We start from the raw sequence: 26,299 nt of genomic DNA, 5'->3' as shown, positions 1-26,299 counted from the left end.
TGTGCTAAAAAAAAAAACACAATATATCTGGGTAAGTAGATAATAAGCAATCATATAAGACTAAAGAATATAAATAAATTCCAAAATTCCATGAATAACACTGGTACAAATCAACGGTGAATCTTGTGTTCCCAAAATCAAACAGTGACAGTTCATAAATGGTGATTTATAAATCCCTCCACCTTACAAGTTGTTCTCTCACCAGACGGAAATGATGAAAGTGCAAAACCAACTTTTAAATTCACTCTTGTGCAGTTAGATGAGGTTCCACTATCCACTGTTTGCACACCCAGCAAATCAAAGCCTCTTACCAGACAGCAACATATATGGGCATGGATCATCTCATGGAAGATATCCCTCTCCCAGCATAGATAGGACAGATCCAGATTTGCTCAGAGTGAAGTCCAGTCCAGCACTGAGGACGCAGACTATGAACAACAGGCTCTGACTCTAAAAAAGAGATTTGTGGAGAAAAGCTATGATCCACAGACTCTTGATAGAGATATCCATGTGGTAAGCGGACTTAAACAATCGGAGTTGATTATTCCTAAAGAAAAATCTGCAAGTCAAGAGACCCATTCAGAATTTGAGTTTGCTTTTTCTTTTTTTTTCCAAAATAATTTTTATTAAGTGAAATTGAACAGGTCATACAGCAAGACTGGAAAGGCATTTGGTGAACATGAAGTATTGCATTGAACAAGGAGAATACAGTAACCTCATAACCAAGATTGGATAACATGTCAACTAAAACAAATTGTCAAGAGGAAAGGTATTTGACAAATAACCATAAGTCATGTATATCGTGAGAAAGGATTTATCTGAAACAAGCCATAGTCAGAGATCTAAATAAAGATTGGTTAATGGTTGTAATTGAAAGGTAAAGGGGTCATAGAGGGTTGATAAAGAACCAACTTTAGGAGTTAGATCTCCTTGTAGTTTATTCCATAGCTGAGATCTGGGGGTAAATAAAGGAGTTGTCTAAGTGAGAGATGGGTCAACTATGTTGATTATGTGATTATCTAGGGGTAAGTTATTGTATGACTGGGCACATGTGGAAGGGTTAAGGTGGTATCCCGATGGGAGCCAGATCAACCCTCTGTTCAGATGTGATTGGGAGAAAGGGAAGGAGGGGGGGGGGACGAGGAGGGTTAGGGGGGGGGTCTGACTCAGTCCCTGCTCCGGGGCCGTCCACACTTGGTCTAATGTTAGGGTGATTGGGTATAATGAGTGTTATAAAGGGAGGTATGGAGGGTTCTCGTCCAATGAGAGAGGAAGAAGGCACGATGAACTCCCACTTTCCGCCCTTGTTTAGGGGTGGGAGCATCATATAGTTAGAAAAATAAAATTCGGACGAGTCATCCACTTTTCAATGTGTATCAGATAAGGAAGGATCAATGGGTATATTTCACGCTGGTCCAATGTCACAAGTCGTTATTGGGAGGAGAAGCGTTGGTGTTATTATGCGACATAAGTGCGTGATAGGTAGAGGATGAAGTGAAAGCGGACCATGTAGCCCAAACGTGTGCGTACTTATCAGTCGAGTCGCGTGCAATAGCTATGAGTTGTTCAAATTTTGCAATTTTATCTATTCTTTGGATCCACTCCTTTGTGGAGGGTGGGGATTGAGACTTCCAATGTAAAGGGATGCATGCTTTCGCGGCATTGATCAGAAAGGGTGTTATAGATTTGCAGTAGCGACGTGGAGGGGTTGCGGTGTGTTGTAACAGAAATTGCGCCGGTGTGAAGTGTAGTGAGACATTTAAATGTGTCGTTATGATTTCATGGATTTTTGACCAGAAAGGTTGGATTCTGGAAGTCCAAAAAAGATGAAAAAGAGTTCCTTGATGTTCGTGGCATCTCCAGCAAGTCGGGGATGAGTCAGGGTAAAATTTGTGTAATATCGTTGGGGTCCTGTACCACCTGGTCAGGAGTTTGTAGCAAGATTCCTGCATTGAGACGTTGAGGGAGCTTTTATGTGTGATAAAGCATATATTTTCCCAATCGCGTTTAGTGAGTTGAATGTTCAGGTCTGCTTCCCAAGCATGTATAGTTTTGGCCGTGATTATCTCAGAGTCTGCGAAAAGCATATTATAGGTTGTGGAGATCATATGTCGTTGGGGGGTGTTGCTCGTGCATAGAGTTTCAAATGGAGTTAGGGATCTGGTTAGGTCATTAGTCCGGTTCTGGGAGTTTAGGAAGTGTCGGATTTGGAAATAAATCCATTGGGGTATAAGGGGTGAATCAGATTTAGATGGAAGCTGGGATCTTTCTAGAAGGGAACCGTTTCTGTAGAAATGGTATGCTTGAATTGTGTCGTGTCTCCAGGTATTTGATAGGAAAGATGGAGACATTCCCGGAGGAAAGTCTGGATTAAGTTTCAGCGGTGTGAGGGGGCCCGGAGTGGAGGAAATCAGAGAGTTCGAGCATATGTCTCTGAAGGTGGATAGGGTGGCAGCTATCAAAGGGTGAGATTTAAGACAGGGAGGAATATTATGTGGTGCTTGCCAGGGTAATGATTGAATGGGGATGTCGGCAATCGAGTTTTCCAGAGAGATCCAATCTTTATTCTCCTTATGTAAGGACCAGTCCAGAATTCTTGTCAAGTGGCAAGCCCAATAATATTTTTTCAGATCTGGGAGACCGATACCACCCATAAGTTTCGGTTTAGACAATAGGTCAAATGAGAGTCTTGGTCTTGATTGGTGCCAAAGAAATTTAATGCATGTGGATTTGAAGGCTTGGAAAAAAGTGGAAGGTAATTTAATGGGGATTGTCTGTAGTAGGTATAGGAGGCGGGGAAGGACATTCATTTTAATGATAGCTGCTCTACCGAACCAAGAGAAGTGGGGTTTGGACCAGTTGCCGATGTCTTCTTTAATGGTTTATAATACAGGGAGGAAGTTTTTGGCAAATAGGTCTTTTAAGTTGGTTGGTAGGTGTATGCCCAAGTATTTTATGGACTCTTGTTGCCATTGGAAGGGAAAGTTACGTTTACATTGTTTTATTACCTTCGAGGGTAAGGAAATGTTCAGTGCATGGGACTTTGAGAAATTTATCTTAAAATTCGATATGCTTTGAAATAGTTTAAATTCGTGTAATAATGTAGGGATGGATAGTAGTGGTTGGCCAAGAAAAAGCAGAATGTCATCCGCGAATGCAGCTATTTTGTATATTTTGGCGCCAATTGTAATCCCATGGATATTTTGGTTGGTGTCTAGGAAGCGCAAGAAGGGTTCTAGAGTGAGTATAAATAGGATAGGGGATAGGGGGCATCCCTGTCTGGTGCCGTTTCCGACGGAAAAGGCGTCTGACAGGTGTCCGTTGACCTTGACTTTCGCTGAAGGGGTGGAGTATAGAGACATGATAAAGCGTAATAATCTATCTGGAAAGCCTAAATGTTTTAGAACATCAGCCATATAGGTCCAGTCAAGCCTGTCAAACGCCTTTTCAGCATCTAAAGACAACAAAAAGCCTTCAAAGTTGGAGGTGGACATCCAATTGTGTACATTTATTGCTTTTATCGTATTATCGCGGGCCTCACGACCTGGGACGAAGCCCACCTGGTTTTTATTGATTAGGCTTGGGATGATAGGGAGAAGTCTGTTAGCTAGGATTTTAGCAAACAATTTGATATCAACATTCAGTAAAGAAATGGGTCTATAATTTGTCACTGAGGTGGGGTCTTTTCCTTCTTTGTGTATGACAGTAATATGGGCTTCTAACAGTCTGTTTGGAGGAAGAGGTGGGGATGACAATGAATTAAAGGTCTTTATCATGGGGCCGGCAAGAATGTCTAGATAGGTCCTATAATATGGGGCAGTAAAGCCGTCTGGACCAGGACTTTTGCCAACTTTAAGTTGTTTGACTGCTATATTGAGTTCATCCTGGGATATGGGTTTTTCTAGATCTTGGGCTGTTTCAGGAGTGATGGGAGCCGGGCAATGCTTATGGAGGAAATCGCGGATCAGGGTGGGTTTATCAGTCTCAGCAGGGGAAGGATTAAGATTGTATAGTTTAGAATAATAATGTTGAAATTGGGCAGCGATATCTGGGGAACTAGTGGATACATGACCTTGGCCGTTTTTAATATTGCGAACAGAAAGCGATGCTTTTTTGGCTTGGAGAGCTCTTGCTAGATACTGGCCGCTTTTGTTGCCGTGCTCATAGAATAGTTTCTGTTGCAAGATGAATTTGCGTCTGACTCTGAGATTCAGTTCGTCTAGGAGAAGTTGTCTATTTTTGATAAGGTCATTGTAGGTGTCTTCAGCTTGTGTACGCTTATGTGTGGCCTCCAGGATTTTAATTGTCTGAATGAGTGAATTTGTTTTGGTTTGTTGTGCTTTTTTCTTAGAGGCTTTAAGCGCTAGTAGTACTCCTCTTATAACGCATTTATGTGCTTCCCAGATAGTAATGGGAGAGGTATCTGCGTTGTCATTCAGGGTAAAGAAGTCAGAAATCGCCGAGCGGATGTGTTGGACGTCCGAATCAAGAGTCAGAAGCGAAGCATCTAGTCTCCAGAATTTGGAGTGGCAAGTATGGGATGGGAGAGAGAGTGTCAGCGATACAGGATGGTGATCAGATAAGATTAAGGGTTCGATTGTGGCTTTTTTGATGTAGGGGAGATCCTTTTGGGAAAGAAAAATATAGTCTAGTCTGGAATATCTGTTGTGGGGGGAAGAGAAAAAAGTATAATCTTTTGTGGATGGGTGGGTAGTGCGCCAGGAGTCGTGAAGTAAGAGATCGTGAAGCTGTTTTCTGATCTGTTTCAGGGCTCTGTAGGGCAGAGAGGATGAGCCTGTGGAAGTGTCTAGTAGTGGATATAGTGCAACATTGAAGTCGCCGCCTAGAATCGTGATGCCTTTTTGGAAGCCCGATAGGGTGTGTGCAATTTTCCTGAAAAAGGAGATCTGGGCCGTATTGGGGCTGTAGATGTTGGCCAGTGTAAAAGGTTTATTGTCTATTTGGCCTTTGAGAAAAATAAATCTACCTTCCGGGTCAATCACCGAGTCATGGAGCGACCAATCTAGCTTTTTGGAGATCAGTATGGCCACCCCTTTAGTTTTGCCTAGGGGGTTTGTAGATAGATAAACAGTGTTGTATAGGTGGTTTGAAAATTTAGGAGTATCTCGGGAGCGGAAGTGTGTCTCTTGGAGGAAGACAATGTCGGCTTTAAGTTTTCTCATAAGATCAAGGACTTGTGAACGCTTTTGCGGAATATTCAGGCCTTTGACATTCAGAGACACTATTTTAAGTGGGACGGAATTATGCGTGGTGGGAATGGAAGTCATGTTGAATGTCAGAAGTAGTTAGCGTTGGTTTAGAGGTAGAGATCGGTTGGGATTCTCTTGTACCCGATAGGGATTTGGTTTGAGTTTGAATGTAGACGGTAGAACAGGGACCGGTCAGACTCTGAGGGGTAGTGGGTGGGGGGGAAGGGTAAGTTGAGGTTAGATAAGATGAATAAGTGAACGGGACTAGGGAGGTGGAGTATGACCTACCCTAGTTAAGTGTTTACAGTTCGAAAGAGGTCGACAGGGAAGAGAAAAAATCAATTCCTGTCTCTTGGAGGTGTAAATGACGCTCGGGTTGGAAATGGATCCCAAGGGGTCCCATGCCAGCCCAGGGGATGTGTGGTAAGGTTTGGTGTACGGCTCGTCTGGTAAATTATTTTGTTTATGGGATATGACAGGTTGCAGGGGTGCGGACAAGGGGGGATGAGGGGAAGTATATGGAAGAAGGCCTATTTCACCAGAACTGGAAGATATATTAGCAAGAAAGAGGATCGGAGGAGTGTACCGGGACTTCTGATTGTAACCCAAGGACAGTCCAGAGAAGTTAGCTAGAGGGAAGAAGAAAAAAAAAAAAAAGGGGGGGGGGGTCTTCAGGTGGGGGGGGGGGGTATGAAGACTGTGGGAGTGCGTGTGAAGTAGAGAGGAATCCTTAGCGGAAAAGGTTAAATAGAGTGTATGATTACTTGTACAGGGGAAATGGACTAATTACACACATATATATATATCTGTTAGAACATATTTCGAGGCATGTTTACAGTAAAATATAAGGGAAGAGGGGTGGAATTAGGGGAGAGTGGTGCCTCAAGTCAGAGCCATAACATGCATGAAGAATCAGTGTTCCGGGACCTCCTTATAAATTAATTAAAGGATAACAAGGGTCTAACAGACTTCCTTTATTTTATTTTATATTTTTCCCTTCTTTCTCCCTTCTTCCCCCTCTCTTCCCCCTCCCTCCCATCTCTCTCTTCCCAGCTCTCTCTTCTTGGGGAGGTGAGGTTGAAGGATGCCTTAAAGTAGGTGGTTTATGTTGCGAGTAGGATAGAGAGGGAAAGGACGTTTTCAATCTTAAGTTTAGATTGTTTGGAATTTGGGGTAATTGTGTAACAGTGGAACTGTGGAGGGTCCGGAACACCGATTTCCACTATATTCAAGTCCAATATCAACAAGGTTAATGACAACGATTGAATATGTTGGTAACAAAATTAACAGTATGTATAAGACACTCAATGTTGTCATTTTCAAAACTAAGTATTCAAACAATGATCACAACGGCGATCTTTAGCATGGTTCATTGACATGAAGAGTAGGTTGATCAGGGCGCAGGAAGAGGTGGAGTTGCATCAGCCTTTTAATTTGGTAATGCAAATAGGAGGGGGAGGGGGGACTTTATGTCGGTATCTCAAGATGGAGAGAGTCTTTATCTTGAGGTGGGGAGAGGAATGTCTGTGGAGGGGGCATCACGGGATGAGTCAAACGTATGATGGAGTGGGTGGTCCGAAAGCTTTAGATGAGAGTGTGAAATTAAACAATATGTTACCAGTCCCTAAGTGGAAGGTAGAGGCAGGTCTTTAGAAGAGCAAGTGAACCTTCAAGTTCGGAACGTGGTGACGTCTGTGGGTGTGCGGTAGTTTTGCAGAGATGAGGCTTCTTACTTATGCGTAGATGAGGGTAATGTTCTTGTGGTTGAAGGAGTCTTTAAGTTGAGAATGTTGTACCTGTGGAAAAAGGGTTAATGTGAGAGAGGGAAAAAAAAAAAAAAAAAATGGGAAAGAAAGTCTCTGGGAAAGGATTCTCTGGAAGAGGTGTGAGTTTTAGATTGGATCTTCATGACGAGGTCTTCTATGGACTGGAGATGCTGTAGGACTTCCATTGTTGTTCCTGTGGGGTTGAGGTTGAGAGAAGAGTTCACGTCTCGGGGAGGCTGATCTTTGGCGTCTCTGGTGGATATCTTCTCTCTCCGGAATAGTGTCCATAGACGTTGCCCTCCTAACGGATGGTGGTTGCGGAGGTCTGTACCAGTCGGGAAGGTCGATGCGCGGGAAATCTAGGATAGCACAGAAGGACGACAAATCTTCCGGGAAGCGTAGGGTTGCGGTTCGACCATTAGAAGATGCCTGCAGGCAAAACGGGAATTTCCACCGGTATTGGATATTTTTGTTGCGGAGTGATTCCAGTAGAGGACGAAGGTCTCTTCTTCTTTGTAATGTGATTGGGGATAGATCTTGGTAGATTTTTATTTCGGAGCCCTGGAATAGGAGTGTATGGCGGTCTCTGGCCCGTCTAAGTATATCTTCCTTAAGTCTAAAATTCACCAGGCAGCACACTATGTCCCTGGGTGGATCAGTGTCTCTCGACCTAGGTCTCAGGGCCCTATGTAGGCATTCAAATTCAATAGGGACTTCTGGTGGTCTGCCTAGGATGTCATTGAAAATCTGTGTCGTTGCATTTGTTATTTGACTTGGTTCCACTGTTTCAGGAAGACCCCTTACCCGAAGGTTATGACGACGTCCCCTGTTGTCCAGATCCTCCATGTGTCGCTGTAATTCTCTCAGTTGGGAGGAGTGGGCATTGGATGTGGTGTTAAGCGCAGTGATCGCTTCAGACTGTAGATCATTCCTCTCCTCAATAGAGTCAATTCTGACTGTGATGTTCTGGATGTCTCTTTTTATGTCTGTCACAGCCAAGGCCAGAGAGGCTTTTATTTCATCTGCTATGGCTCTCAGGTGAGTGAAGTTGAGCGGCGTTGTAGGAGTTATTGCAAGGGGATTTTGGTCCATAATCATATGAGGTTCAGGGACCTCAAAATTGGAGCAGGCATTGGTAGTAGATTGGGTAGTGGGGAGAGAGTTAGTTAGATTTGCAGGGAGTGCAGCGGTAGTGGAACCTTTCGTGACATCTGAATAGGCCCAAGCAGAAGCTGTGGTCTCGCGTGATTGCTGTTGGCGGAACAGATCCGGGATGCTTTTACACGATTGCATCGCCGGGTCACGGGGGGACCGAGAGCGGGAAGGTGAGGAGTGGGTAGACGACTTCCCCTTGCCCGTCATTATTAGAGATGAGGACGAGCAGCGCTGATTGTAATGCTTAATCCCCTGGGCTGGCTGGGAGCTATGGAGTTAGACAACCATAACCATCGAGCGCCAATCCACGCCCCTCAGGGTTTACTTTGGGTAAGCAGTGTGAGGTGTTGGGAGCTTACCCAGCTTCTGGTGGATGGATGGAGTCTGCAAGAAAGATCACTGTTTCCAGGGCTGCTAGGCCGCCACTTTGGGTGTTCTTCTGTTGCCCAATAGAGTCCCTGGATGGCGGATGGCGGGTCCTGTGGGCTCTGGCAGGTGGCGGGTGGCTGTGGGAGGGAGGCAGGCAGTCTATTTGGGCCTGTGTAGCTGCCGCGCCGGACGTCGGGCCGCGGCGACCGCTAGGAAAGACCGCGGCTTCAACAGGGGTGTAGGCCTCAGTCTCGGAACTCCGGATCCCGGCCGCCTAGATCGAAAATAATCAGATCGGCCTGCACAGGGGATCACGGAGGAGCAGTGGGAGCCCAGTGGGTATGCTACTTGAGGGTCTAGGCGGAGGATGCCAGTAGATTTTGAGAGCAGGTAGACGGAGCTCTCTGTGAGAACGTCCTGTCGGCTCGGCTTCCGGTCACGCCCTCTGCTTTTTCTACTTGGTTCTCCAACCAATATGGTTGGATGAACCACATTTTTCACAAACATTGGGGAGTCCTCCGAGGGGATAGAATTTGGGGGCCTGTTCTTCCTAAGAAACCACAAATGATCTATAGGAAGGCCCCCAATCTTAAAGATCAAGTAGCCGTTAACCCTATAGAGAAACCTATCATTTCCAAAATGTTTCCAGACATGAAAGGTTTTTTTCCGTGTAGGAATTGTCAGGTCTGTAGAACAGCTTAAACCATCAAAACAAATAAATTCACTTCTACAATCACCGTAAAGGAATACTCTATTAAGAGTTTTATCTCGTGTCACACTAAAGGTGTAGTGTACCTTCTTCAATGTGATTGTGGACAACAATACATTGGGAGGACTATACGTACTGCTAGTGTAAGGATTGGTGAACATTTGGCCAAAATCCGTAAGGGCTTTTCGGGTCATAGCCTTTCTCAGCACTATGATCAATATCATCAGAGAAACCCCACCAGTTTGCAAGTAATTGCAATTGACAAATGTGTTCCACACTGGAGGGGAAGCAACCTGAAGAGAACCATTTCCAGAAGGGAAACCTTCTGGATTTATGAATTAAAGAGTTTTCGTCCCTTTGGACATAATATCAAGTGGGACATCAACACTCACATTAATAACAGTTAACAATATAGATGTGTTGATCTCTTTCTTTTTTTCCATCTAAATATATGCTTCTGAATTATGTGTCTTTAAAATATTTTTTAAATATATTTTTTCAAATATTTTTAAACAATTTTATTAAAGTTTTATATTAATTTTTAATACTTTATATTTTTATCGTACAGAATTTTCTCCTCTAATATTCATATATATGTTTTAGATTACACCTGGTCGATATTGTAATTTAATTCTATTTTTAGAATATTTATTAATACATTGGAAGTCCTTCTGACATAAGATTAGGCTAGAGGATATGAGCGAAAGCCACTTCCGGTGTCACCATCCCTAATTTACATATTCATTTCCATTACATTGGATTTTAACATATATCATTATATTTTGAAATACATCTGGCGAATGACCCCAGTTCGGATGTATGTTTGTATTTAATACACATTTTTATGCAATGAACCTCTTTGGACATCCAGTTTTTTCCTGCGGACACCGGAAGAGTCTATCCTTCATTGTGTATTTAATGGACGGAAGTGACGGTGCAGGCATCCTCCTGTTTCAGTCGAAGCTCTTTTGAAGGAAACGCGTCATAGAGGAGGCGCCGCGCTGTCACACATCACGTCCGCGGTCCGCACTGCAGGCGGCCGCGGCTTCCCACAAGTTGATGCAGACTGCTTTTTCATACCATCTCAACTGTAAGTGCATGTCTTTATTTTGAATAAAAGTTTTTGAAGGTAATGCACTATCGTTTGCCCATTTTATTTCTCTATGGGTAATACTCTGAGGCTATTGCCCCAAGGCAGTGTATGGGATAGCTGGATCTGTCCTATCTATGCTGGGAGAGGGATATCTTCCATGAGATGATCCATGCCCATATATGTTGCTGTCTGGTAAGAGGCTTTGATTTGCTGGGTGTGCACACAGTGGATAATGGAACCTCATCTAACTGCACAAGAGTGAATTTAAAAGTTGATTTTGCACTTTCATCATTTCCGTCTGGTGAGAGAACAACCTGTAAGGTGGAGGGATTTATAAATCACCATTTATGAACTGTCACCGTTTGATTTTGGGAACACAAGATTCACCGTTGATTTGTACCAGTGTTATTCATGGACTTTTGGAATTTATTTATATTCTTTAGTCTTATATGATTGCTTATCATCTACCTACCCAGATATATTGTGTTTTTTTTAGCACATTATTAGTCACATTTATTAGCGCACCAGATCACCTATACAAATTTGATGCAGTTCCCAACAAATGTTTTCTTTACAAATTGAGGTCTGTCGGCATGGACCATATGGTATGTACCTGGATAGAAAACTGGATACAGGGGCGTGTCCAAAGGGTGGTGATAAATAGCGAATGCTCAGAATGATCTGGTGTGGTAAGTGGGGTCCCCCAAGGATCTGTCATGGTACCAGTTCTGTTTAATTTATTCATAAACAATATAGAGGATAAGATAAACAGTTTGAGCTCAATATTTGCGGACAATACAAAGCTATGCAGGTCAATAACTGGGCAGGACACAGCAAGATGTGGAAACCTTACAGGAGGACCTCAATGAAATAATGGGTTGGTCAACAACATGGCAAATGAGGTTTAATGTTGAAAAATGTAAGGTAATGCATTTGGGTGTTAAAAATATGCATGCAAGTTACTTACTAGGGGGAAAACCTCTGGGGGAATCCAGGATAGAAAAGGACCTGGGGGTCCTAATAAATAAATGCTAAGCTGCGCAAGCAAAGCCAACAGAATATTAGTATGCAATAAAAAGCAGATTCGCTCCAGAGATAAAACTGTAATTCTCCCACTCTACAAGACTCTGGTCCGGCTGCATCTGGAGTATTCCATCCAGTTTTGAGCACCAGTCCTCAAGAAGGATGTGCTGAAACTGTAAAAAAAGTTCAGAGAAGGGCAACAAAACAAGTAAAGGGACTGGAGGATCTCAGTTATAGGGAAAGACTACAATCATTGAACTTTCCTCTCTGGAGAGGAGACACCTAAGAGGGGATATGATAGCTATATACAAGTCCCTCAATGGTGACCCTAGCATAGGAAAAATTTTCAGTGAAAGAGAGATAAAAAGGCACATGGCCATTCACAGAGTTTGAAAGAGAAGCGGTTTAGCTGTAATCTGCGTAGAGAGTTTTTTTTACTGTCAGAGTGGTAAGGATGTGAAATTCTCTTCCACAAGCAGCGGTATCAGCAGGGAGCATTGATAGTTTAAAAAAATGCTAAATGAGCATCTTAACAATCATAACATACATGGATATACAATGTACTATTGACATAAACACACACACCACAGGTTGAACTGGATGGACTGGTGTATTTTTTCAACCTTGCGGATTATGTAACTATATGTAAGTGTGTAACTTGTGCGCACTCACAAGAAACCAAAATGGCAAACAACACACTCCTAACAGGAAGAATATGGTGTTAATAAAATGTTATCCTATAAAAAACATAATAATTAATATAGAAATGGATTATATCTCACTAGTGAAGATTATTCTTTTGACCACTAATTACAATATCAAACTTCTTTAATCAATCATCAAAAGCCTTGAACACAATGACGTGTTATAACATTGTGACCACAGAACCATATCCAGCTATATCATTGGTTTAGTCCTCTAAGTAGGTCATGTGTCACCTACTGACCTCTCTTAACTGCAAGGCACCAAACGAATTGGAAGAACCAGTGAATTGCAGTATTCGGTTATATTAGGGTTCAATTGTTTGAGTTTATTTTACAGTTCTAGAACACCCAATTATAATCATTCATTCAGCAAAGAACACAGCTTTTGCCCACACAAGTCAGGTCACATTTACAGGCTCCCTCGAGATGCAATTCTGGCTGGAATCTATATTTTGATGCTTCACTTGGTTCATCAATAGGTTCTATTCAGCTTGTGAACAGAATTCTGTGGGTTACATGTTTTGCAGTTCCTTCTGGGGTATGAAATAGATCTCTGTGCATTTCAATATTTCATTTTATTTGAGTCAGTTTGAAGGTTGTTTACTTGGAGTAAAATCTAAATGGATATAATAAGATATTCTTTCTATATAGTAAGTTAATTTAAATATAATTTAAATAGTTAACCTTTGCCTGCTGCTAACTGTAACTGACACAATCAATCTCTAGCCTTTCTAAATGTGTCTATACTTACATATATTGTATACTAAAATATTTATATAGTGTGTTTAGTGGTTGTGCAGAATCCCTTTTTGAATTTAAAAAAGATTTTATTTAATCTTAATAAAGTATGTTAAAGTGTTACTTAACCCACAACAGTAAAATCAGTCTGTATATGCAGTAAAGCATGCTTGTTATACTCACTGTGGAATCTAAGGGGTTAATCCCCAGCACTGTGTAAAAAGGCTGTTTGATCATGTCTTCTCTGATCCTCCCCTTCTCGCATTGCCAGATAAGACAGAGTTACTGGAGTCAGGCTGCACATGCTCAGGTTATTGGGTATTGCTAAAGAGTTTTGTTTTTTTTTTCTTGGCAGAGTGCATGTGATCAGCACAGGGCCAATCAGCACAGTCCAGACAGAGGGTCAGGGGTCCTGCATCCTGATAGGACAACCAGTGCAGTATGAAAAATCCTCTTACAAGTTTTACCTAGACACTGATAGAAGTCACAAGACTGCTATATACTGTTGTTGAGAAAAGGTATTTAGCAGTTTATATTTACTAAAATGTTTGCATTTCCATGTCCTTTGTATTGTGGGAGACCAAATTTAGTGAATGCAGGGTCCTGGGTTTTGGTAACCCCCTTATGTTAGAAAAACTGTTTATTTATATATTATAGATACTTGTATAGCGCCATCAATTTAAGTGCTTTACTTATATATTGTGCATTCACATCAGCCCCTGCTCTTAAGGAGGTTACAAGCTAAGGTCCCTAAGTCACATTTTTACATACACTTACAAGGAGCATTTTAGACAGGAGCCAATCAACCTACAAGCATGTCTTTGGAGGAAACTGGTGTACCCAGATACAGGAGATCATGCAAACTCCAGGGAGGTGTTGCTTTGGTTGGGATTTGAACTGACAACCCAAGTGCTGCTAGGTGGAAGTGCTAAACACTGTACTGCCTTTATTTGTAAATTTTATGTCATTGGTTGGCTGTATTTGCTCTTTAACTATGAACAATTTGGGGAGATTTACTAAAACTGGTGCAAACAGAATCTGGTGCAGCTATGCATAGTAACCAATCTGTTTCCAGGTTTTATTGTCAAAGCTTAATCAAACAAGCTGAAGTTAGTAGGTGATTCATTACTTTGCACAGCTGCACCAGATTCTGTTTGCACCAGTTTTAGTAAATCTCCCCTACATGCGTGTGAACAGGGTCATCTGTGCCTGAGCATGTGGGGGTACCTTTTGCGCGGAGCGTGCTCATGAATTCCCAAGACCAGGTGGAGACTGTAGTCCTGTAAAAAATGTAACATTTAGGCAACCCCTGACTTAAAGATGAGCCTTCACTGTGTGCAGTAATAAAGTCAAGAGTTCCTCTAAAAAGTGACCTGTCTCATGTCACTACACATGAAACTTGTATGTAGTATTAGGAGAGACCTGTTGAGCCTGTGACCACTCCACCAATCCAGGATACCTATGTTACCTCACTCCCAGTAACAGAATGGGGTAACGCCAAGCACATAGTGCGGACCTCATGCATGGTCCCACTTAACTCCTTCCTTCCCGTACCTTGTGACCAGGCCATAGATCTCCATAACTCGGGTACCACTGAATAGCAACCGCTAGGGAGGGAGCCGGAATATTAACCCCCTTGCTATTGGAGGACCTGTCACCTGTAACAAATGGCATGCAGCTGGAATTATAACATGAAGATCTTCTTGCTGCCAATATGTCCAAAAAAGTCTAGAAGTCATATGGGGAGTAAACCCACCTTAAACAAATGTATATTAGAAAAGTCAGAACAAGCAAAAGTCCTTATCTGCATACTTGTCCTAAAACCTCAAATAATTGAAGCCAGAGGACAGCATGATAGTCAGGCAACTAGAATTTTAGAAGGAGAGTGGGTAAGCATAGGCGTGCGCAGGGGGTGTGCCAGGTGTGCAGTACCGATTCCCCCTACTGCCCGGGCTCCCCTCCCCCCCATGTTGTGCCCCTCCACCACAGTGCTGCTGGCTTCCCTTCTCTCCTCTCCCTCTGGCTTCTGTGGGGGATGTTTCAGGATGGAGAGTGGGGGAAGGGGCTAATCAATATGTCATTTACCGGCCCCTTCCTTTTCTAAATGAACCAGTGAACACACTCACTCACTGTGTTCAATAATAACTGAAGCATAGTAAACTGTTTACTATGCTTCCGTTTGTGAATGAACAGGAAGCCGCTCAGCACAGAGCATTCTATCATTTAATCACTGTCCAGTACAGCTGAAGCTGTGTGTTTGGGCTTTGGGGTGGACACCCTAATGCAGTAGGCTGCGCACACCTATGGGGGTAAGCAATGGTGGTATATTTTTCTCATGACTGGTTTCCTGTAATCATGCTTGCTATCTTTAATTCCTCCTGATACTTCTTTAGTGTACTACCATAACATGCTTCAATATATCAAGATAATAAAAATTGCTCATAATAATAACATTCCTCACCAGTCATTTCAATTTGTGAAATCTGCTTAAGACTCCTCATCATGTTTAGTAGTAGTGGGCCCATAACCAGTGGTGTAACGTGGGTTGTCAGCGCCCAGGGCAAGGCAAGTAATTTGCGCCACCTAACCTGTGGACTTTTACCACTCACTGAGTCAATTCTCTTCCTACAATAGTATTGACCAGCCTGATTCCTACACTGACCACTACACTAACCTATCTGATTCCTACACTGACCACTACACTAACCTATCTGATTCCTAAACTGACCACTACACAAACATACCTGATTCCTACACTGACCACTACACTAACCTACCTAATTCCTTCACTGACCACTACACTGACCTACCTGATTCCTACACTGACCACTACACTAACCTATCTGATTCCTGAACTGACCACTACACAAACCTACCTGATTCCTACACTGACCACTACACAAACCTACCTGATTCCTACACTGACCACTACACTGACCTACTTAATTCCTACACTGACCACTACACAAACCTACCTGATTCCTACACTGACCACTACACTAACCTACCTGATTCCTACACTGACTACTACACAAACCTACCTGATTCCTACACTGACCACTACACTAACCTATCTGATTCTTATACTGACCACCACACAAAACTACCTGATTTATACACTGACCACTAAACAAACCTACCTGATTCCTACACTGACCACTATACTAACCTACCTGATTCCTACACTGACCACTACACTAACCAACTTGATTCCTATACTGACTACTACATAAACCTACCTGATTCCTTCACTGACCACTACACTAACCTACCTGATTCCTACACTGACCGCTACACTAACCTATCTGATTCCTATACTGGCCACTACACTGACCTACCTGTCTACTACACTGATCCTTAAACTGAACTACCCGATTCTTACACTGTCCACTACACTGACCTACCTGATTCCTACACCGGCCTCTACATTGACCTTTACACTAACCTTCTACTAACACTGTCCACTACACTGTCCACTACACTTTACTGTCCACTACACTACACTGACTACTACACTACACTGACCACTACACTGCACTGACCACTACACTACACTGTCCACTACACTGCACTGACCCCTACACTACACTACACTACACTGACCACTACACTACACTGACCACTACACTACACGACACTGTCCACTACACTACACTGTCCACTACACTACACTGACCACTACACTACACTGACCACTACACTGTCCACTACACTACACTGTCCATTACACTACACTGACCCCTTCACTACACTGTCCACTACACTACAATGACCACTACATTACGCTGTCCACTACACTACACTGTTCACTACACTACACTGCACGGCCCACTACACTACACTATCCACTACACTCCCTTACACTGACCACTACACTATACTGTCCACTACACTGACCACTACACTACACTACACTGTCCACTAGACTACAATGTCCATTACATTACACTGACCACTACACTACACTACACTGTCCACTACACTACACTGACCACTATACTACACTGTCCACTACACTACACTGTCCACTACACTGACCACTTCACTACACTGTCCACTACACTACACCGACCACTACACTACACTACACTGACCACTACACTTTCCACTACACTAAACTGACCACTACACTGTCCACTACACTACACTACACTGTCCACTACACTACACTGACCACTACACTACACCACACTGTCCACTACACTACGTTGACCACTACACTACACTGACCACTACACTACTTGTTTTTTTTTGTACACTTTTTTTGGTGAATGGGTAGGGGTACGATGTACCCGATATCCATTCACATGAGGGGGGCAGGATCTGGGGGCCCCCTCATTAAAGAGGGCTTCCAGATTCCGATAAGCCTCCCCCTGCAGACCCCTACAACCACATCCCACGGTTATTGGGAAGAGACCCCTGTCCCCATCAACATGGGAACAAGGTGCTTTTGCATGAATTACTGCATCAATGCGGTGTGGCATGGAGGTGATCAGCCTGTGACACTGCTGAGTTGTTATGGAAGCCCAGGTTTATTTGATATTTGCTTTCAGCTCATCTGCATTGTTGGGTCTGGTGTCTCTCATCTTCCTCTTGACAATACCAGACAGACTCTCCATGGGGTTTAGTTCAGGCAAGTTTTCTGGCCAATCAAGCACAGTGATACCATGATCACTAAACCAGGTAGGTATTGGTACTTTTTGCAGGGTGGGCAGGTGCCAAGTCCTGCCGGAAAATAAAATCAGCATCTCCATAAAGCTGGTCAGCTGAGGGAAGCATAAAGTGCTCTAGAATTTCCTAGTAGAGGGCTGCACTGAGTTTGGACTTAAAACATATATAAAACACAGTGGACCTACACCAGCAGATGACATGGCTCCCCAAATTATCACTGACCGTGGAAACTTCACACTGGACCTCATGCAACTTGGAGTCAGTGGCTCTCCACTCTTCCTCGAGACCCTGAGACCTTGATCTCCAAATGAAATGCAATATTTTCCACAGTCCGTGATGATTTGAGGAGCCATGTCATCTGCTTGTGTTCGTCCACTGTATTTTATCAAGTCCCCCATAAACCTCATGGAGAATCTGTGGGGTATTGTCAAGAGGAAGATGAAACACCAGACCCAACAATGTAGATGAGCTGAAAGTCCATATCAAAGAACCCTGGGCTTCCATAACACCTCAGCAGTGCCACAGGCTGATAATCTGCATGCCACAACGTATTGATGCAGTAATTCATGCAAAAGGAGCCCCGACCAAGTCTTGAGTGCATACTATACTGTACATGGGCATACTTTTCAATAAGCCAACATTTCTGTATTAAAAATCCTTTTTTTTTACTGGTCTTATGTAATATTCTAATTTCCTGAGATACTGAACTTTGGGTTTTTACTAGCTTTAAGCCTTAATCATCAAAATTAAAAGAAAGAAATGCTAGAAATATATCACGCTGTGTGTAATTCATCTACAAGAAATATATGTTTCACTTTTTGAACTGAATTACTGAAATAAGTAATTTTTTTGATGATATTCTAATTTTATGAGATGCACTTGTATATTATTTATAGTTTGTATTGTGTTTATTTTACTATCTTTCTCCAATATTAATGTAGTCACATGGAAACGTTCCATATTTTTACTTCCCAGTTGTCTTTATTATCTATGGAAACATAAAAATCTTTCTGTTAAATTGAATATGTGCTTCAGGTTCATCTCCTAAGATACCGGCAATAATTCATTAACACTGAGTAATGTCACCCTTTTAACTAATGAAATGAATCCATAATAGAGCAATATTTTAGAAGACATGTAATGAGAAACAGGCCGATGTGAAATGTAATAAGGGCTCTGACTAGTTCATCAGAACTGATATTTTCATTTTAATGACTTAAATACTTGCATTGCCCGTTGGCAGGTACAATTTGTCGAAGACTTCACATGTAAGACACAAATTTACAGCTTAAATTGTCCTAATAGTGACAATTCAACCTTGTACAAATGGCTAATGTCTTTTACAGTCAAAGGTATAACATTTGTTATATAAATAAACTGGATGGCAAAATGGACAGTGGTCCTATGGGTTTGTTTATGATTTTGTGTAAATAATGAACGTTTCTACATATGGTGATTGCTATTATTGTTGTGTCTTTTATTATATGTACATACAGTATCTCACAAAAGTGAGTACACCCCTCACATTTTTGTAAATATTTTATTATTAAAAAAGAATAGCGCGCAAATGCAAAAGAAATTACTACCAAATCTGAAGAGAGTCCATAAATAAAAATGGGGGTTTGGTCCCACCATATGGCCATATCGTGCTCAAGCCCACTACTGCGTCAAAGTACCCCATTATCAGTGGGTCCTACACTATCCATGAAAAAGAGATGAATCCAGCCCTTCTAACCCTTGGAGACAACACTCCTTGCTGGGAAAAATGTGCAAATGCACTACAGGGGACTCCTCCTATATCCATTTGATGGTGGACACTGATTGAGTACAGGTGTATGTGGGGGGTGGGGAGGGCTGCTCAACCTCGATAGTCTGGTCAGACCGAATACATAATAAACAGGCAAAAAATTTGGGGGAGCATACCCATGTATTTCCAAAGCTGCTGCAGCTATGAACCAAAAGACATGTGTATTAAAAAAGAATAGCGCGCAAATGCAAAAGAAATTACTACCAAATCTGAAGAGAGTCCATAAATAAAAATGGGGGTTTGGTCCCACCATATGGCCATATCGTGCTCAAGCCCACTACTGCGTCAAAGTACCCCATTATCAGTGGGTCCTACACTATCCATGAAAAAGAGGAAGGGCTGGATTCATCTCTTTTTCATGGATAGTGTAGGACCCACTGATAATGGGGTACTTTGACGCAGTAGTGGGCTTGAGCACGATATGGCCATATGGTGGGACCAAACCCCCATTTTTATTTATGGACTCTCTTCAGATTTGGTAGTAATTTCTTTTGCATTTGCGCGCTATTCTTTTTTAATACACATGTCTTTTGGTTCATAGCTGCAGCAGCTTTGGAAATACATGGGTATGCTCCCCCAAATTTTTTGCCTGTTTATTATGTATTCGGTCTGACCAGACTATCGAGGTTGAGCAGCCCTCCCCACCCCCCACATACACCTGTACTCAATCAGTGTCCACCATCAAATGGATATAGGAGGAGTCCCCTGTAGTGCATTTGCACATTTTTCCCAGCAAGGAGTGTTGTCTCCAAGGGTTAGAAGGGCTGGATTCATCTCTTTTTCATGGATAGTGTAGGACCCACTGATAATGGGGTACTTTGACGCAGTAGTGGGCTTGAGCACGATATGGCCATATGGTGGGACCAAACCCCCATTTTTATTTATGGACTCTCTTCAGATTTGGTAGTAATTTCTTTTGCATTTGCGCGCTATTCTTTTTTAATACACATGTCTTTTGGTTCATAGCTGCAGCAGCTTTGGAAATACATGGGTATGCTCCCCCAAATTTTTTGCCTGTTTATTATGTACTCGGTCTGACCAGACTATCGAGGTTGAGCAGCCCTCCCCACCCCCCACATACACCTGTACTCAATCAGTGTCCACCATCAAATGGATATAGGAGGAGTCCCCTGTAGTGCATTTGCACATTTTTCCCAGCAAGGAGTGTTGTCTCCAAGGGTTAGAAGGGCTGGATTCATCTCTCTCTCTATCTCTTTTTCATGGATAGTGTAGGACCCACTGATAATGGGGTACTTTGACGCAGTAGTGGGCTTGAGCACGATATGGCCATATGGTGGGACCAAACCCCCATTTTTATTTATGGACTCTCTTCAGATTTGGTAGTAATTTCTTTTGCATTTGCGCGCTATTCTTTTTTAATACACATGTCTTTTGGTTCATAGCTGCAGCAGCTTTGGAAATACATGGGTATGCTCCCCCAAATTTTTTGCCTGTTTATTAAATATTTTATTATATCTTTTTATGTAACAACAGTGAAGAAATTACACTTTGCTACAATGTAAAGTAGTGAGTGTACAGCTTTTATAACAGTGTAAATTTGCTGTCCCCTCAAAATAACTCAACACACAGTCATTCATGTCTAAACTGCTGGCAACAAAAGTGAGTACACCCCTAAGTGAAAATGTCCAAATTGGGCCCAATAAGCCATTTTCCCTCCCTGGTGTCATTGGACTCATTAGTGTTATAAGGTCTCAGTTGTGAATGGGAAGCAGGTGTGTTAAATTTGGTGTTATCAGTCTCACTCTCTCATACTGGTCACTGGAAGTTCAACATGGCACCTCATGGCAAAGAAGTCTCTGAGGATCTGAAAAAGAATTGCTGCTCTACATAAAGATGGCCTAGGCTATAAGAATATTGCTAAGACCCTGAAACTGAGATGCAGCATGCTGGCCAAGACCATACAGTGGTTTAACAGGAGAGGTTCCACTCAGAACAGGCTTTGTCATGGTCAACTAAAGAAGTGCAAAGTAAAAAAGCGTCATATCCAGAGGTTGTCTTTGGTAAATAGATGAATGAGTGCTGCAAGAATTGCTGCAGGGGTTAAAGGGTGGTGGGGTCAGCCTGTCGGTGCTCAGACCATACGCTGCACACTGCATCAAATTGTTCTGCATGGCTGTCATCCTATAAAAAAGCCTCTTCTAAAGATGATGCACAAGAAAGCCCGCATACAGTGTGCTGAAGACAAGCAGACTAAGGACATAGATTACTGGAACAATGTCCTGTGGTCTATTGAGACCAAGATAAATGTATTTAGCTCAGATGGTGTCAAGCGTGTGTGGCAGGAACCAGGTGAGGAGTACAAAGACAAGTGTGTCTTGTGTACAATCAAGCATGGTGGTGGGAGTGTCATTGTCTGGGGCTGAATGAGTGCTGCCGGCACTTGGGAGCTACAGTTCATTGAGGGAACCATGAATGTCAACATGTACTGTGACATACTGAAGCAGAGCATGATCCCCTCCCTTCGGCGACATGGCCACAGCGCATTACTGCAACATAACGACCCAAACACATTTTCAAGATGACCACCGACTTGCTAAAGAAGCTGAGGGTAAAGGTGCTGGACTGGCCAAGCATGTCTCCAAACCTAAACCCTATTAAGCATCTGTGGGGCATCCTCAGACGGAAGGGGGAGGAGAGCAAGGTCTCTAACCTCCACCAACTCCGTGATGTCATTATGGAGGAGTAGAAGAGGACTCCAGTGGCAACCTGTGAAGCTCTGGTGAACTCCATTTCCATGAGGGTTAAGGCAGTGCTGGAAAATAATGGTGGCCACACAAAATATTGACACTTTGGGCCCAATAAGGACATGTTTACTTAGGAATGTACTCACTTTTGTTGCCAGCAGTTTAGACATTAATGGCTGTGTGTTGAGTTATTTTGAGGGGACAGCAAATTTACACTATTATACAAGCTGTACATTCACTACTTTAGATTGTAGCAAAGTGTAATTTCTTCAGTGTTGTCACATTAAAAGATATAATATAACTTCCGGTTCCGGGCCTCATGTGAGCAGCTGCTCAGGACGGCAGCTCCACTCTCACCGGCATAGAAAACAACATCCACAGCCCGCAGCTGCCATCCGTCCCAATGGAGCCTTCCTATCTTCTCCTGGAGACTGGTAGGGATAGACAAATTCATCCTAAATGGCCATTCAGCCCCCAATCTAGCACATAGGGGCGAACCCTCCGAACAGGCCACACACAAAGAAGCAATGGCGGCCGTGGCGCCGCCGCCCGCCTCCTCCCTTCAGGGACAAACAACACCAGCAATCCCTGACACACAGATCGCCATTCTAGCCCAGGCTGTTGCAGCACTGCTCTCCCCCACTATAATTAAGGCAGTGGACAAAGCAGTAGCTCAGGGCATAACTCAGCTCAGGAGGGAGCTTGGGGAACAGTCTCATAGGTTGGCAGAATTAGAGCACCTTATGTCAGACCTGGAGGATGAAGTGCAAAACTCATTCTCCCCAGACTGACAAGCCAGACAGACCCAGCAGTACATATAGGAAAATATATAATATTTAAAAAAATGTGAGGGGTGTACTAATGTTTGTGAGATACTGTATGTGCTATATTTCCTCAATGCACTAAAGAATGTACAAAATCTGTCCTTACTTGAGTCATATAGTCGTACAAGAACTAGGTCCAATTTTTGGGTATCTGTATTTACTAAAGTCATACTAAAGTCATACTATATAAAACAACTAGACCTGATGTTTTGGCATCTATTCTTAAGGTCCTTTCACACAAACGTTTCGATCAGATCCACCTGTCATTTTTTTAGGCGGACCTGATCGAATCCTCCATGCATCTGCCTATAGGGCAGCGGATGTCAGCAGAGACAAAAAGTTTTTATATTGCTTTTTAAATAGATTAATGATGTATGATAATATCAATGCAACCATTTTTCCGATTGCAGTAATTTCCTGTGTAAAATGTTAAAAGCTGTATAAAACTGGACATTTCATGGCAAGTGGGTGAAAAAAATCAACAAAATAGGTTCAAATGGCATCAAAAGCATCATTTTTAGTTTTGTAAAGCATCCATGAAATTGTTTTTTCTCCAACACAAATATCTAAAAAATTGCCAGTGTGTTACTGCTATATGGATAGGGTGTCACTGTCTTTTTTTCTTTTGGGCAAGGCAAAACATTGGTCATCCTCTGTCAAAACAGAAAACCGCTGCTATTAATTTACCTTATCAAATGCAATAGAAATTCCATAATATCCCTGATCCGAAATTCTATAGTGCCTCAAGCTGTTGCTTCTCTTTTTGTATTGTGTGCGTCAGACTCCGATTATTATTAATGACTAGGGACATATTGACAAACTACAAAGCAGCTTAATCAATACATGATACAATGGCAAAAGTCAAAATCCTTCTTCTTCTGTAGTATTGTTAAACTTCATAATTGATGCCAAGGGACTTTATGCTTCTTGGACCGATAGAGATGAGTCTGTAATGGTTCCTCCCTTACAATTTACGTCCCCAGTGTAATAACCCTAGAACTTTTTGAAATTAGCATTTTTATTTTGAGCAAAATATGTCAACACCAGTGTGTGGACATATCTATTGGGAGCATGTGTTTTAAGAGTATAGGGCAGCACTTAACGACTGTGTAAGGATAAAAGATAACCTGGTATTAGCAGATGTTGGGATGTTTTACTAGCCCCAGTAAACATTATGAAAAGCAGCAGTAATGTGGAGTATGTGTGTATATGCCATAGGAAAGTATTTTAAAAAATGATTAAAAAAATCAAAATTTTTTATGTGATTTTTCCTTCCTTTAAAGTTAGATGCAGCAATATCTAATTATTTCAATTACTTGGCTTGTGCAATGCAGGTGCAATGCAAATACTAATCTCAGAGCCTCTACTGAGGAAGCACTTTACAATGGTAGTGTTTTCTTTGTTGAAAACGTTAACCTACTTTTTTTTCTATAACTTAATATCAGAACAAAACTTTAAGCAATAAAAGTACTGGTTATGACACATGTATATGATTTATGTATCGATTATATATTTACTTCTAGATTTCTGTTGCTAGATCTTGGTATTTATGCCTTATTTCAATTCGTTAAGTAGAAAAAAAGAGTTTTGTTAAAGAAAAACAGACATATACATGGAGCTTGACAGGTACTTCTAGCATTACCCAACAAGTTTTTTTACGTGAAAAACAAGGAGAAATTTTTTGGGCATCATTATGAATTTGGCCTCTCTTTTGTGGCTATTATACTATACTATACTCTTCTAGGAAAGCTTTCCACAAGTGTGGAGTGTGTCTCTTGGTCACTGTGCCCAATCAAATATTGGAAATAAGACCTAGCTCACAATTACTGTTCCCTTTCTTCCCAAAGGTGTTAATTAGGGTTGAGGTAAGGATTCTGTGCAGGCCACTTGTGCTACTCAAAACCAACATCATTAAATCATGCTGTAACAAACCTAGTATTGTGCAAAAAGGCAAAGTCATTCTAAAAAAAAGAAAAGAGCCCTCCCAGGACTGTTATCAAAAGTTTGGAAATGAATGTGATACTTTTAACCATATAGGTAGATGTAATGATCAAGTGTCCACAAACATTTGGCCATATAGCATAGCAAATAGTGTTGAGGGTAAGGTTCTACCATGGGTTTGAGATGAATCCTGAGCGCTATAAATGTGTGGACCCAGTAAATTTATGTGGAGATCCGCCCTGGAGAATTTTTTTAAAGCCTAAGAGTCCATTCAGACTAGCGCGAGACTTTACATACTGTCACCAGTGCAGTACAGCATCATATATCTAGTGTGGCGGTGATCAGGGACATTGACTGGTGGTGACAGTATGGAAAAAAAAAATGTTATCATTTTTTTTAATTTTTTTTTTTTATCACGTTTTCTTTTTATAATTTTCTTTTTTAACATACTGTGACCAGAATATAGTATCATTGTACTGCACTGGGGAAGTGATCAGGATTTTTCTTATTTTTTATTTACACATTATGTTTGCTTATAGCAATTTATTACATTGCTTTAAGCAAGCATTTTACTGAATGAAGCTGATCCATTCAGTCTGTTTTGTTGTAATTATCTGTGATTGGTCAAAGCTAATCACATGATACAGATGGGCTGTGATTGGCCCTGTCTGTAGCATGTAATCGAATTGACCAATCACAGCTAGCAACACATTTGTACACACTGGATGGCTTGAAAGGAAGCCAACAATTGTGTACAACTGTCATGTGACCTGCTGTGATTTGTCACGGCAGTCACATGGTACCATCAGCAAGCCAATACTCTGATCGATCGTGGGCTGTGTCCCGTGGACACTGCCAGTGACAGATTCTGCAGCTGTGTGGCCGCATGATTGGTGCATCCTGACAGGACATCATATGACTCCAGTCAGGATAACTAAACCACCACCCGGCCGTCATTTTGCTATAGGCCAATATGAATAATAGACATATAGACAAAAAATAGCCCTTAAGAAAAAGGCCAAAGGAGTAGTACTGTAAAACGAATGCCATAAAAACAAGGCCCGGCATAACAAAATATTTTTCTTAAAATACATATTCCATTCCTTCAGCAATTGTTTTTCTTGGAAGAAGGAGACTGGAGATCCAGATTAGAGGCACTTTCTTCTCTACTTCTAACTGGAGTGGATAGCCAATAATAGGTGGGTCCCTCCACCCCAGATATTCTGAAGTGTCATTTATCTTTTTTTCAGGCGATTTTCTTATGGTCCTCAAAATTGGATTTTCTTCTTCAACAAATGGGCTTTTCCTAAAGCTTGGTCTTTCTGTAGAGAGTTCTGGCTCCTCTTCTTGTGCTACAGCCAGATCCACTGTGAAGGCAGAGGCACTGCAGGACTGCTAAACATTTCAGGACTAATATTCTCTCCAGTGCCGAAAGCCTCAAAGATGCATTTCCTCCTCCTCAAGGTCATCATCGTTGAAATAGTTTTTAGCTTAAATTCATGTGTACACCTTAATTTAACTATAAAAACTAAAAAAAAAAATTTAATTTACTTTCTCAAATCTAGATAGGGCTTCTTGAAGCTG

The sequence above is a fragment of the Pelophylax lessonae genome (genome assembly GCF_965119305.1).
Source record: "Pelophylax lessonae genome assembly, chromosome: 4".
In the NCBI taxonomy this organism is placed as follows: Eukaryota; Metazoa; Chordata; class Amphibia; order Anura; family Ranidae; genus Pelophylax; species Pelophylax lessonae.
Note: the sequence above shows the minus strand (reverse complement) of the source record.